At 42.8% G+C, this 14758-nt stretch overlaps 1 protein-coding gene and 1 pseudogene across 1 annotated transcript in view; one reads left to right on the top strand and one right to left on the bottom strand.

Annotated features, from left to right (window-relative positions):
* The window catches only part of CELF2 (CUGBP Elav-like family member 2), an 866142-nt gene that overhangs the window by 294774 nt on the left and 556610 nt on the right, over positions 1-14758 (top strand). The gene's annotated exons all lie outside the window — the stretch shown is intronic.
* LOC135965012 (ORM1-like protein 1 pseudogene) lies at positions 6120-10672 on the bottom strand (annotated as a pseudogene).

Consider the following 14758-nt stretch of genomic DNA (forward strand, 5'->3'; position numbering starts at 1 on the left):
TATCTACCAAAAACAAAATTATAAGCAAAGAGAGTTTTTGTCCTCTTCTCATTTCCTATTTTTCTTTCTTCTCTTCGTCATTTTGAGATTGTCTCCCCAAGATAGGTCTCAGCTCAGTACAACAGATATTTATTATATGCTTTTTATGAACTTGGTGCTACAGAATAAGAATGCAGAGATTAAAGATGTGGCCCTTTTCCTGATAAACTCAAAGTCTATCAGGAGAGAGAAAACAAAAGTGGGCATTTCTCCTATCCAAGTTTTCCTCTCTTAAAGAATGAGTAGAGATTGGTCCATCAATGAATGATGGGAAAGGCCTTCCAAGTAGAGAGAATCACTTGATGGAGGGACAGGGGCTAGAACAGTGAATGGAGAGAACTGCAGTCAGTTCTGGGTTACTGGCATAAAACGTGCTGCAGTGAGAGGTTAGTGGCTGGTAGATCACATGGGATTTTTCATACCATAATAAGAAATCAGCTCTGTCGGCCAGGCATGGTGACTCATGCCTATAATCCCAGCACTTTGGGAGGCTGAGGCGGGCCACCTGAGGCCACCTGAGGTCAGGAGTTCAAGACCAGCCTGGCCAACATGGTGAAACCCCATCTCTACTAAAAAATACAAAAACTAGCCAGGCATAGTGGTGCATGCCTGTAGTCCCAGATACTTGGGGGGCTGAGGCAGGAGAATCACTTGAACCCAGGAGGCGGAGGTTGCAGTGAGCTGAGATCACACCACTGCACTCCAGCTGGGCAACAAAGCAAGACTCCAACTAAAAAAAAAAAAACATCTCTTTATTCAGTAGGTGATGCTAACTCACTTTAAAATTTTAGACAGAGAGGATAACTTAGAATTACCTCCTAAATAAATGACTCTGGCTGAAAAGTAGATCAGTTTATAGCAGTAGGGAGACTAGACTTAATTGCTGTACCATTGGAGTTGTCCAACCAAAGGATGATGAAGGTCTGAACAAGTTACATGGTGATGAGGGGTAGAAAGAAATAGTTTAGAGATATTGTAAGTACATGGGGACATAAGTAGGATTTCGTAGTCAATTGGATATAAAGATTGATGTCAACAGGAGTTTATTAGAAAACTGGAAGGTTTCTAATGAGAGCTTCTAGGTGGATGTGGTGTGATTAGCTGGCATTGAGGATACAAGAAGAGGTATAGAGGCTTGGCAGAAAAGATTGCATTAGTAGTTTTGGATATGTTAATATTGACATATCATAGAACATTCAAGTGGACCTGGAAGGCGGAGGTTGCAGTGAGCCAAGGTTGTGCCACTGCCACTCCAGGCTGGGCGACAGAGCGAGACTCCATCTCTTTTTTTTTTTTTTTTTTGGCCTCAATTTTGTTTTTATTATTATTATTATTATTATTATTATACTTTAAGTTCTAGGGTACATGTGCACAACATGCAGGTTTGTTACATATGTATATATGTGACATATTGGTGTGCTGTACCCATTAACTCATCATTTACATTAGGTATATCTCCTAATGCTATCCCTCCCCGCCCCTCCCCACAATAGGACCCGGTGTGTGATGATCCCCTTCCTGTGTCCAAGTGATCTCATTGTTCAATTCCCACCTATGAGTGAGAACATGCGGTATTTGGTTTTCTGTTCTTGCGATAGTTTGCTGAGAATGATGGTTTCCAGCTGCATCCATGTCCCTACAAAGGACACGAACTCACCCTTTTTATGGCTGCATAGTATTCCATAGTGTATATGTGCCACATTTTCTTAATCCAGTCTGTCACTGATAGACATTTGGGTTGATTCCAAGTCTTTGCTATTGTGAATAGTGCCGCAATAAACGTACGTGTGCATGTGTCTTTATAGCAGCATGGCTTATAATCCTTTGGGTATATCCCCAGTAACGGGATGGCTGGGTCATATGGTACATCTAGTTCTAGATCCTTGAGGAATCGCCACACTGTTTTCCACAATGGTTGAACTAGTTTACAGTCCCACCAACAGTGTAAAAGTGTTCCTATTTCTCCACATCCTCTCCAGCACCTGTTGTTTCCTGATTTTTTAGTGATTGCCATTCTAACTGGTGTGAGATGGTATCTCACTGTGGTTTTGATTTGCATTTCTCTGATGGCGAGTGATGATGAGCATTTTTTCTTGTGTCTGTTGGCTGTATGAATGTCTTCTTTTAAGAAGTGTCTGTTCATATCCTTTGCCCACTTTTTGATGGGGTTGTTTGTTTTTTTCTTGTAAATTTGACTGAGTTCTTTATAGGTTCTGAATATTAGCCCTTTGTCAGATGAGTAGATTGCAAAAATTTTCTCCCATTCTGTAGGTTGCCTGTTCACTCTGATGGTAGTTTCTTTTGCTGTGCAGAAGCTCTTTCATTAGATCCCATTTGTCAATTTTGGCTTTTGTTGCCATTGCTTTTGATGTTTTAGACATGAAGTCCTTGCCCATGCCTATGTCCTGAATGGTATTACCTAGGTTTTCTTCTAGGGTTTTTATGGTTTTAGGTCTAATATTTAAGGCGAGACTCCATCTCAATCAATCAATCAATCGAACAGCCAGCAAGCAGGAGGGGAGAAGGCCAACTGTAGGACTGACCTAGGCTGAGGTCTGCTGGGGTGGAGGCACTGGGAGAATAAGGTTGCAGGGTATTTGAAGCAGCTGGGGGAGAGGGTTCAGGCCAGCAGAAAATTAGAGCAAACTCAGGAATCATGAACTAGGAGTATGAGACTGAAGGGAAATTATTAAATAGGAAGGAGGAATCTGAGAGAGCCAGAATCATAGATTGTGGCCAGAAAGTAAAATATGAGGTTCAGATTATTCTTAACTGCACAGAGCCCTCATTGCAATGCCACCCCACCCCCTACTCCCTACCCTAGACCCCATTTAGTACCAGCCCCAATTCCTCTTTTCTTCCTCATCAAATTGTATTCATTCTATATCTCATAATTTTAAAATCCTGCTAAGTGAATTCAGCTAATCTGTTTAATTCACAAGATGTTGATGACTGATGAATGCTTGATATGTTATCCATCCCAGAAAATAGACTCCTAATGATAATTACTTAAAACAGTTTTCTTATCTAGGGATGTGTCAGAGTCACCTGTGGTGCTGTTTAAATACTAAGCCTCTCTGGGCTTCACCTTATGAAATCCTGATTCAGAGGCCCTGGAATGAGCACTGGGCATTCATATTTTTGCAGATTCTTCCGTTAAAGGGACAGCTCCATGGGAAAGAGATGAGGGAGTAGATGAGTGTTCTTCCAGTTGCTCAAATCAATAACTTCCGTATGTAATTGATGTTGGCAATTACTGCTTTTGCCTGTCCCTGAAGCTTTTCTATTCCCCATATTTTGATTTTGCATCCATCCCTGACCCAACTTGCAATATCCCTAGGCAGCTAAGGTGACCTTTCCCTCTGGACCCTGTGGGAGACATGACCTAAGCAGAGTCAACTGGAGACTTTCTCTGAGATTGAGAAATAGATCTGGAAGCCATAGTTTATGATGATACTGCCAGTGTGATGTAAACCTCAGGTTAGTGGTGCCATTGTCCCAGATGCTGGTAGAAGCCTGTCTGCAGAACAAAGCCAAGCAGAGGTAAGCAAGCATGGCGTCAGTGCCTGGTTGAGTCCCTGTCTCTGATTCTGGTTTCTGAAGTTCTTCCTTCAATCCTGCTGATACAGTTTGGCTGTGTCCCCACCCAGATCTTGAATTGTGCTCCCATAATTCCTACGTATTGTGGGAGGGACCTGGTGAGAGATAACTGAATCATTGGGGCAGTTTCTCCCACACTGTTCTCGTGGTAGTGAATAAGTCTTAACGAGATTTGAAGGTTTTATCAGGGGTTTCTGCTTTTGTGTCTTCCTCATTCTCTCTTTGCCTGCTGCCTTCCACATAAGAAGGGACTTGCTCCTCCTTGCCTTCCACCATGACTGTGAGGCTTCTCCAGCCACATGGAAACTATAAGTCCAATTAAACTCTTTCTTTTGTAAATTGCCAGGTCTTGGGTACGTCTTTATCAGCAGTGTAAAAACGGACTAATACACCTGCACACTGTCCCAGTATCCTTTCCAGCGATCAGAGGCAACAACATAGATTTCAGTCACAACTGAAAAAGTTCTGATTAATATATGGACATCAGGCAAGTTTTTCCTGAGTACATCAACCTGCTATTCATTTCTCTAGGTTCATTCATCTGAATGTATATGAAAACCTTAGACAATTCCATGCCTTAGACTATAGTAGAATGGAGTAGAACTTCATTACCGTGCCTATTGTACAGAAAGACCAGTTTGATTTAGAGAAAAAATATAGATTGTAGAATGTACCTTACCAGAAGTATTATATTCAAGGAAAAAAAAACAAACTGGCTTAAGACTGTTCTGAGGCCCGGTTTTTTTTTTTTTTTTTTTGGTTTTCTTTTCTTTTCTTTTCTGTTTTTTTGTTTTTTTTGTTTTTTGTTTTTTGTTTTTGATTCAGAGTCTCGCTCTCTCGCCCAGGCTGGAGTACAGTGGCACAATCTCAGTTCACTGCAAGCTCCACCTCCCAGGTTCACACCATTCTCCTGCCACAGTCTCCCGAGTAGCTGGGACTACAGGCGCCCGCCACCACGCCCAGCTAATTTTTTGTATTTTTAGTAGAGACAGGGTTTCACCATGTCTGCCAGGATGGTCTCGATCTCCTGACCTTGTGATCCACCCTCCTCGGCCTCCCAAAGGGCTGGGATTACAGGTGTGAGCCACCACGCCCGACCAAGGACCTGTTTTTACTAGAGTTCAGAAGTTAGAGTCACACGGGAGGGAATTTGGACTTGCAGTCTAATCGTGGTCTTGACACTGTTCAGCTATATGATCTTGAGGTGAATCTTTTGAGCTCTCTAAGCCTAGTTTCAACTGTAAAGTGTAGATTTTGTGACTCTAGATTTTTAAAAATCAACTTTCAATTGTTCAGCGTAAATGGATACTTTTTCAAATGTTTCAAGTTACATAAAGTTTGTTGGTTTCAATTTAAATGCTGTGTCTTCTACTTTTTCATAATTTTTAATTTGCTAAGCAAACCTTTTCGATAAACACTGCTGCCTAGTTGCAATGTGAATATTTGCAAATTAGGGTCTGAGTCATTGAGCTTGGGATGTGCCCAAGTGAACAGGTGGGCTTGGTGCTATCACAGAGGGAACGGTGAGAAAGCTCCATCAACAGCCAAAAGCTGTAGGTTCACCATTTCTTCTTATTCCTCCTTAAGGCAGAGCTATAGAGGAGAAACTCAAGATTTCCCTTTAAATTGTCCCCATGAGATAATTAAATACAGATCCTTTATTTCCTAGGAAGGCTCCCATATGGGTAAAAGATGTGAAAGATCAAGGCAACATATGTGAAAATGTGTCAAGTAAAAAGAAAACTCACTTATTTGAACATCTTTAAAAATCAAGATAAAAAAGAGAATACCATGGGAGTCATAAAATCTTAGCTCTAGGCCAGAGAAATGTTGCTTTTAATTTCTATACAGTAGAAGAAAATTTAGTGCATGAATAACATTTCATTTAAATGTATACCTTTAAAGATGTATATTGTCACATTTGAATTGGGGGGACAGCATAAGGTAATTTCAACTCCCTGACATGCTGATTTAGCACTTATTCAGTAAACAGGATCTGCCACTTGGAGTAAAAATATATAGGACATCTCTTTAAACACAAATACGGTGTTGATTTCTAAGGAAGGGTATGAAACAGGGGAGGGAAAAATAACCCCTCACCTTTTATATTGACCCACCTTTTAAGATTTTTCAAGGGGATTATTGTGTTACATGTGCCCGAGCATGACTGTCTAAATAGCCCATCACTGTAGGCATTGATATAGATACAAACAAAAAGCTTTGAAAACGGAAAATGAGAAATTCTTCTGTAACTTTTCAAACCCAAACACGTCAGCTGAAATCTTTTTGCTTTGTGTTGTGGTTTAGGCTCCAACATTATTTCCAGTGGTTTGATTTAATTATAACATTCAAAATTCCTATAGGCATTTATACATATATTAGCACGGTCCTTTGATTTAAAGCTTAGCATGTTGTATGGGTAAAAATAAGCCACTGGAAAAAAATATAAGACTGACTATTTGACACACGTGCTGAGCTTTTAACTGGGTATATCTGACTACATTTGTTCTTTGATTTGAGTGGTATTTCAACCCTGGCTGTATGTTAGAATTACCTGCGGGACTTTTCTAAAAATGCAAATCCTTTAGACCAGATAAACTGGAAACTCTGGGAGTATTTTTCAAAGCCCAGTCCTCCATGCTCCACAGTTCTGGGATTTTTTAATCTCTCAACCTTGACCTTTTCCCTGTCTCTGAAGGTTCTCCCTTCCCTTCCTTCTTCCCGTGGCCCAGACCCACGGCTCCTTCCTTTTAATTTGCTAAGCAAACCTTTGCGATAAACACTGCTGCCTAGTTGCAATGTGAATATTTGCAAGTTAGGGTCTGAGTCAATGAGTGAGAGGTTGGTCATTATCCTCCCATCATTATCTTCCCAATATTCACGGCAAAACAATTCCCCACCATTTCCATACTTGATATTTTCTACTGTCATGGAGAGAAAAGGCCAGGATTGCTGCTGCTGGAGACTCGTCCCAAATCTGAATCAGGCCCTTTATGCTGCCTGGTGACTTCCTTAAGAGATTTCTGTGAAGGATTTCTTTCCATCAGCAGAGAAATATGTATTGAGCATTCACTCATCAGTGTTCTAGGTACTGGAAATACAATTCTAAACACGAGAGATGGGGCCTCTGACTTCAAGGAGCCTTCATGGATAGAGGGAAGCACACGGCAAACAGAGACAAATCAGTGAATGTGCCCATGTAGGGGCAGCCGTGCACTATGAAGAAGCTAAAACAGGGTGGTATGGGGGATATGGTTTGGATTTGTGTGTCCACCCAAACTTCATGTTCAGTTGTAATCCCCAATGTTGGAGGTGGGACCTGGTGGGAGGTGAATGGATCATGGGGGTGGATCCTTCATGAATGGTTTAGCACCATCCCTTCGGTGCCATTCTCATGATAGAGTTCTCATGAGATCTGGTTGTTTAAAAGTATGTGGTACCTTCCTTCCTCCCTGCCCCGCTCGCTCCTGCCACGTGAGATGTGCTGGCTTCCCCTTGCCTTCCGCGATAACTGTAAGTTTCCCGTGGCCTCCCCAGAAGCCAAGCAGATGGCGCAGTGCTTCCTGCGCAGCCTGAGGAACCCTGAGCCAATTAAACTTCTTTTCTTTATAAATGGCGCAGCCTCAGGTATTTCTTTATGGCAGTGTGAGAATGAACTAATACAAATAGAATGGTGTGGTGAGAAGGGACCAGCAGGTTTAGGGCACTGGTGACATTTTCTCTAGAATGCCCAGGGAAGGCCTCTCAGAAGAGGTGATATTTATTTATTTATTTTATTAATTTTAATTTAATTTAATTTTTTTTTTCTTTCTTTTTTTTTTTTTTTTTTTGAGTCAGAGTCTCACTCTGTTATCCAGGCTGGAGTGCAGTGGTGCCATCTTGGCTCACCACAACCTCCACCTACCAGGTTCAAGCAATTCTCCTGCCTCAGCCTTCCGAGTAGCTGGGATCACAGGTGTGCACCACCATGCCAGCTAATTTTTGTATTTTTAGTAGAGACAGGTTTAAACCATGTTGGCTAGGCTAGGCTGGTCTTGGTCTCCTGATCTCAGGTGACCCACCTGCCTCGGCCTCCCAAAGTACTGGGATTACAGGCGTGAGCCACTGTGCCCAGTGTGAGGTTTTTGTTTGTTTTTTTGTTTTTTGTTTTTTGAGACGGAGTCTCGCTCTGTCACCCAGGCTGGAGTGCAGTGCAGTGGCACAATCTCAGCTCACTGCAAGCTCCACCTCCCAGGTTCACGCCATTTTCCTGCCTCAGCCTCCCAAGTAGCTGGGACTACAGGCACTCACCACCACACCCGGCTATTTTTTGTATTTTTAGTAGAGACGGGGTTTCACCATGTTAGACAGGATGGTCTTGATCTCCGGACCTCATGATCCGCCTGCCTCGGCCTCCCAAAGGAGGTCATTTTTTAGTTAAGACCTGGAATATGAGGAGAGGGTCTTGGAAATATCTGGGGAAAGGAAGGACCACTGCAAAGTCCCTGACAGAGGAACAACCTTGGCCTGTCTGAGGCACAGCAAGAAGGCACTAGGGCTCTTGGATGGTACAGAGAGAAAGTAGGAGATGGAGGCCAGGTGCGGTGGCTCACACCTCTAATCCCAGCAGTTCAGGAGGCCAAGGCAGGTGATCACTGGAGATCAGGAATTTGCAACCAGGCTGGCCAAGATGGTAAAACCCAGTCTCTACTAAAAATAGAAAAATTAGCTGGGCATGTGCACACCTGTAATCCCAGCTACTTGGAAGGCTGAGACAGGAGAATCACTTGAACCCAGCAGGCAGAAGCTGCAGTGAGCTGAGATGGTGCCACTGCATGACAGGGAGAGACTGTGTCTCAAAAAAAAAAAAAAAAAAAAAGTAGGGGACAGAGACATAGAAACAGACCGGGGGCAGAGTATCGGGGGCCTCCTAGGGCAAGGTAAGAATTCCTAATTAGATTCTAAACATCAAATCGGAGATAGGAGACCAATAAGGAGTGTTTTTATACTAACAAAAACAATCTTTAATAACCTTGTAAAGAGACCATTCTGGTTTCCATGTACGTCTGCTTTAACTGATGGTGACTAAAGGATGGAAATGTTCTTTTTCTAACATGATACCCATTCATTATAACTTAAACTAGTCCTAGTTTCTTACAAATCCCTTATTTCCTTGGATTTCTCCACTGTGCCCTCATTGTGTTTCCTTGTCACTTACAAGCTGGGCCTGCTCAATGTGTTTCCAAAGTGTCTCTTCCGAAATATACAAGATGTGCTCGACAGAGGCATCATTAATAGAAACCTGCACTTCAAAACATCATACGAATATTTTGAAGAAACATTCTTCATACGAAGAACCAGCAATCGTCCCTCCAATGTAAATACCTCCCATTTCACAGTATTACAGAAAGAGTGCAGTTTACTAACCATGACTTCCTTACAGGAAATTCAGTAGCTATAAAAATTTTTGTTCAGTGTCAAACATTTCACTGCTTATTAATTCCAAAGATCGGAGCACCGTGTCGTTGTGGCATTTGGGGAGTTTAGCGTACTCAGGAGAGAAGCTGTGCTTACAATGGAGTGAGTTGGAGCATACTTCTATAGAAACTTGCTGGAAAATGCAGAATGATTGGAGAAATGGTGAAAAACTTCCGTGAAGATGTAAATGGTACTCCCTCACCCAGTTGTTCTCAGTGCGTTAGGAGCCTTGCTTTACCCTGGTCAGGGGTTTCCAAAGGCGTTCCTTTCAAGCATGGAAACATCCATTCATCCCAAGATTACGTATAATATTTGTTAAGGTCTAAGCAATGAGAACACAGAAGAAGGAATGCTGAGTAAGACAATAGGAGCCCAATGCATGTGTCAGCCACAGGTTCTGGCTGTCCACTACATGGGTGTTTGGATTCACTTCACTGCAGGCCACCCCAGCATTCATGTGTGCTCCATGTCCCCACTCCCAGCTGCATGCATAGAGCAAGACCACCCTGGCAGCAACAGCTCCCATCGCCTCATGCCCTTGGCCTTCTAGCCCTCAGCTTGTGGAAGCCCAGGGAGGAGTTTTAAGCAGGGACACTAAATGATCTGAAGGCAGCTTCTTCAGGTTATTTTCCCCCTTGGCCAGCAGCCACCTGACTTCCTGCTGTCACTCTTGACCTACAAAGGTCAACACGTCCTCCAGGAGGCCACGCCCTCTGCATTATTGTCACACCTCATCTATGCCACACGTCCCAATCACTCACTCCCTTCTTTTAAAAATGTTCTCTTTCCTGGAGTTCCATGGTCTCCATCTCTCCAGGTTTTCATTCACATGCCCCACCCACTTCCCGATTGCAGCATCTCTTTTGTGGCCTTTCTTGTCCATGCACCCCCTGTGGTCAGTGTGTCTCTCAGCATTGTGTTCTTGGATCTAACTTCTCCTGACTTTACACTCTGACCACACCAGGGAAACCTCTTCCACTCCACTGGCTTTAGATACACTTCTGCCCGATTGATCCCCACATTGTCACCTCCATCCAGATCTCTGTCCCATGCTCTGGGCCTATGTATAACCTTGGCCCTGGTGCATCCTCACACGCATGTCCCAGGTGCTACAAATTCAACAAATACTTTCCAGACTGAACTCATAGTCATCTTGTCAAAGCAGCTTCCCCTTATCTGCTTTCTGTTTTGAATGATGCAATCACGTTACAAGCTAGCCAAGCTGAAATCCTAGCTAACATACCTCACCCATCTCTCTTCTTCATCCTCAACATCCCATCAGCCACTCAGTCCAGCCTTTGCGACATCTTTCTGTTCACTCTTCTCTCCTCTTCTCCTGCCCCTGCCTTGGCTCAGATCTTTCTCCTCTGCTGCTGGGTCAAAGCCTTGGTCAACTTGTCTCCCCACCTCCAGTCTTTCTTCATTCTAGTCCATGTTTCCAGTGCAGCCAGGGTGATGTTTCTGTACTGCAAATGATTATTTGCCCCTCTGCTGAAATCCGTATGAGGTCCTCTATGCTAGCCCCCTTTGCTTTGAGGATGAACTGAAATCCCAAACCTGACTCCATACTCTTCATGATCTGGCCCTTACCTACCTCTCTCTCCAAATGGATTTCTTATCACTCCCTGGCCCTTACCCTAAACCCAACCCTAATAAACTCTCAGCAGCTTCTTACCCACCTTGCTCTCACTTCCTGCAGAGCTGTTCTCTCTGCCTCTACAGCAGTTCTTCAGATGCACCCCTTTTCTACTTGACAACTTCAGGTCTCATCCTAGAGTTACCTCCTGTAAGAATTCTTAAAAACAAACAAATCATGTCTCCTGTTAAGTACAGACACTGGCACAGTTAGGTTCAGAAGATGGGGGACCTGTATGCCATATTTTGGAAAGAATGCAGTGTCGTGACAACAAAACTGTAGTTGAATTTATAAGCCCAGAAACGGAACGAGGGATGTTGGAGGGCCCACTTTCTTGGGCGTAGTGAAGGTGGGGAAGATTTGACAGGGATCTTAACACAGATCTGATGACCCAAGAGAGGGACCTTTATAACCTGGAGGGGCCAGATTAGCAAGGATATGAAGCATCTCAATGCCTTTCTGCATGGACGTCTAAGCAGATGCATGCATTGTGCAGAGGGCTCAAATATCCATTGACTCTCCTGCCTATAAAACCTTGGTAAATTGATATGTTCCCAGAACTTAGGCCAAGCCATGGAAAAGAGAGAAAAATGATGACTTAACTGAGAAATAACTGAGCTTTCCTGGTGACATGGGAGCTAAATAAAGTCAAATTGAAGAAAAATAGAGATGTATTACTTAGAGTTCAGAGTTGTGAACTGAGATTTATATTGCTCTGCTTATTACTCTGAAGAGTCATCACCTGTTTACCTGTTTGCCTCTAAGGAGACTCTCTAAGTGCCTCATGGTGGTATACCTTCTGCTGGCTAATAGCATTGATTCTCGTTAATAATGAATGATCGATAAATATATGTAAAAAATGGGCCGGGCGCGGTGGCTCAAGCCTGTAATCCCAGCACTTTGGGAGGCCGAGACGGGCGGATCACGAGGTCAGGAGATTAAGACCATCCTGGCTAAAACGGTGAAACCCCGTCTCTACTAAAAAATACAAAAAACTAGCCGGGCGAGGTGGCGGGCGCCTGTAGTCCCAGCTACTCGGGAGGCTGAGGCAGGAGAATGGCGTGAACCCGGGAGGCGGAGCTTGCAGTGAGCCGAGATCCAGCCACTGCACTCCAGCCCGGGCAACAGAGCGAGACTTCGTCTCAAAAAAAAAAAAAAAAAAAAAAAAAATATATATATATATATATATATATATATGTAAAAAATGAATAAATTTTTAAGACCAAAAATTTGCCATAATTAAGAACTCTGAGAATCTCAGTCTGCTGGGCACAGGTAACTAGGAAACAGTGGGTTGTAGTCCAGGTACATATATGGTGCAACAGGACTGCAGGAAGAAACAACTAAAATTTGTGGTGGGAGTCCAGGAAGGCATGGAGGATGTGACATTTGAGCTTAGATGTGGAGGTAGACAGCCGGTCTTGACACCCATTTGGATCCTGCAATCAGACCTAACTAATGAATTGATACACTATCTCCGCTGAAGGCCAACAGAAAAAGAACAAAGATGGGGGCCTTAGGAGAAGGTATTTACAAAGAACTTAACAGGTAGTGGGCATTTGACCAAGTGTGAGTTGGTCTTTTTCTATTCACCCTTTCCCGCCTCCTTATCATCTCTCCATGACTTACGTTTGCAGAATGGATTACAGCTCACACACTGTGTTCATTTGACCCTCTTATGTAACAGCGTATCTCCAAGGTTTAAAGAATAGTTTCAAAACTCAGCAGCCAGAAATTTCAAGCTAGCTTTGCCCTACTTTCCCTAACACAGGCTTGTTGTGCACCATCACTTAATGCAACATATGGTTGGTGTGGTGTAAGGACTAAATATGGGGACCCTGCACTTTGCACATGTAAAAACTTTACTCAAGTCAGGGCCCGATCAGAGGAGCAGCAAATGTCTTCTTTCTTGGGCCCCATTGATTGCACCTTGACAAACCTTCCTGATTCTCCACCCTTCGTTCTCCTTCCTCTTTATTTTTTCTTTTCCTTTTCTCCTTTCTCCTGGCTCCGTCTCCCTCACTCCCTGTGGCTGTGGAAAACTTTCTAGCTATCGAGCATTAGCTCTAGTTCTGATGACCATGAACATCCAGCGAAGGGTTTTTCTGCCTCGATCTGCACCATATTCATCTGAGGAGATATTTTTTAAAGGAGATGCTCATGGCCTCATCTCAAGAGATCTGAAATCAAATATTCTGGGATGCAGTCCAGGCACTGGTATTTTTAAAATGCTTCCCCAAGAAATTCTAAAGTGCAGTCAGTATTGAGAATCACAGATCTAAATTTTCCCTCCATATCTTAATTTCTTTTTCTATAAAATGAACTCATTGATCTGAAAGCTATTTAAAAAAAAAAAAAAAAAAAAAAACACTTTCTAGGTATGAAATATCTCCCAGAGACCTAAAGACGTATCAGATCAGTGGATGGATCACTGCAGAAAGTTTTGGGTGGGACTGGGAGTTCAGTGATGGGGGTTAGGGATGTATTGCAGGTAACATGGAAAGGGAGAGATAGACTAGTGGGTTCTAATAACTTTTCTGTTCACTTTAAGTTCTGATATTTCTGACAGTAGAGGGTTTTGTGTTGTGTATTATTGTGTTTTTCCTAACAGGAATAGCCCACACTTTCTTTGAAAAAAGTACATTTTCAATCATATACTTGGATATCTGATATGATTCGAATTCTCTGTTGTTTTGCATTGTTTTAATATGGAGTCAGAGCCAAATAACCATTTTATAGAGCTCACCAATCTCCCTCAATTCTGTGCATATGACTATTTGGCAAGAATAAGAATTAAGGATTCCTGGAGGCACTTACTCTAGGCATTTTAAAGAAGAAGATAGGTGCTCAGTGCTTCTTGGTGTTGCCAGATTAGCAGTACATCCTGGTAAATTCAAGAGACTTCTTTCCATCCTAATCTGTGACAGTGATAACAGAGGGAAACACTTCTTTGCTTGTTTGTTTGTTTGTTTGTTTGTTTGTTTTGAGACGGAGCCTCGCTCTGTCGTCGGGCTGGAGTGCAGTGGCACTATCTCAGCTCACTGCAACCTCCACCTCCTGGGTTGAAGCGATTCTCCTGCCTCAGCCTCCCGAGTAGCTGGGATTACAGGCACCTGCCACCACGGCCAGCTAATTTTTGTATTTTTAGTAGAGACAGGTTTTTACCACGTTGTCCAGGATGGTCTCAATTGCTTGACCTTGTGATTCACCTGCCTTGGCCTCCCAAAGTGCTGGGATTACAGGCATAAGCCACTGTGCCTGGCAAACAGAGGGAAACACTTCTAAAGCCAAGGGGCTTGTATAGTTACAGCCTCTGGTATTTGCAGGGGTTTGTATTTGACATCATTGTCTAGAATCCTACACATCAGCACAACTCTAATTAACATGCCAATGAGTATTAAGTTGGGTTTATTACAGACTGAGCAACTACTTCACTTGGGGCTCAGTGGGTTTCAAAAAGCAACATGCCTTGTTGATAAAACATTCTACTCTTTTTAAGTCATCACAGAAATGCTAAAAAAGCAAATAATTGCACAAAGAAAGCACATTGTAAAAATGAACCCACTTACCAACAAAGCAGTAGTCTTCAGCGTCTGTATTAATCAGTGATCTCCAGTGAAAGAGAAGCAATAGTACATACAGTCATGCACCACATAATAGCATTTTGGTCAACAACAGACCACATATATGAGTAACCCCATCAGATTATAATGCCATGTTTTTACCTTTTCTATGTTTAAATACATTTAGATACACAAATACTTAGCATTGTGTTACGATTGCCTATAGTATTTGGTACGGTAACATTTTATACAGGTTGTAGCTGTATTAGTCTGTTCTCATGCTGCAAATAAAGACATACCCAAGACTGGGTAATTTATAAAGGAAAGAATGTTTAATGGACTCACAGTTCCACATAGCTGGAAAGGCCTCACAATCATGGCAGAAGGTGAAGGAGGAGCAAAGGCATATCTTACATGGAGGCATGGAGGCTGGAGAGTGTGTGCAGGGGAACTGCCCTTTATA

This window comes from Macaca fascicularis, chromosome 9 (assembly GCF_037993035.2).
Source record: "Macaca fascicularis isolate 582-1 chromosome 9, T2T-MFA8v1.1".
NCBI classification, from domain to species: domain Eukaryota; kingdom Metazoa; phylum Chordata; class Mammalia; order Primates; family Cercopithecidae; genus Macaca; species Macaca fascicularis.